General features: G+C 66.5%; 2 protein-coding genes across 4 annotated transcripts in view; one reads left to right on the top strand and one right to left on the bottom strand.

The window, feature by feature from the left end:
- GPR180 (G protein-coupled receptor 180) overlaps positions 1–472 on the bottom strand; it is a 28859-nt gene that overhangs the window by 28269 nt on the left and 118 nt on the right. The gene's annotated exons all lie outside the window — the stretch shown is intronic.
- The window catches only part of TGDS (TDP-glucose 4,6-dehydratase), a 37742-nt gene continuing 37342 nt past the window's right edge, over positions 73–472 (top strand). Inside the window, exon 1 of one of the 3 annotated variants that reach the window (XM_025200342.1) lies at positions 73–163. The gene's annotated coding sequence lies outside the window, so the exon portion shown is untranslated. Of the gene's footprint in view, positions 164–206; positions 238–472 lie in introns of those variants that run through there. The other 2 variants (XM_025200346.1, XM_025200341.1) reach the window with 2 other exon arrangements.

Raw genomic sequence — 472 nt, 5'->3', positions numbered from 1 at the left:
AGAGCGCAAGCCACAAGAATACCCGCCACCTCATCCCAGCCCCGCGGCCTCTTGAGGAACAAGCCCTGCCCCCAGCCCGCGCCGCCTGGGGTGGGGTGCCAATGGGAGCCGTTCTTAGCGGGAAGGGGCGGGGCTAACAGCAGCCCCGTCCCCCACGACCCAAGTATGCTGGCTCTAAGCTGCTGTGACGTGTCTATCGTTAGGCTGGGCCGTAAAGCGGCGCCGCGTAGGACCGAGGTGCATTATAGCTGCTGTGGGAAGGGGCGAGACAGTTTCCCGAGACAGGCGAAGGGCGGGCGGTGTAGATGGGGAGGGTGTTCGGGCCGTGGCCTGACGCTACCAAGCAGCGGATAGGGATAGGGAAAGGGACAGACCCCGCCTCGCAAAACAGGAGGCTTGGGACAGGCCGGCGGAGCGAGCATGCGCCACGTCGGGAGAGCGGTGGCGCAAAGTGGCGGGGGAAGGGGCCGGA

The sequence above is a fragment of the Alligator sinensis genome, unplaced genomic scaffold, assembly GCF_000455745.1.
Source record: "Alligator sinensis unplaced genomic scaffold, ASM45574v1 scaffold740_1, whole genome shotgun sequence".
NCBI classification, from domain to species: domain Eukaryota; kingdom Metazoa; phylum Chordata; order Crocodylia; family Alligatoridae; genus Alligator; species Alligator sinensis.
Note: the sequence above shows the minus strand (reverse complement) of the source record. Positions and strands in the feature narration are given on the sequence as shown.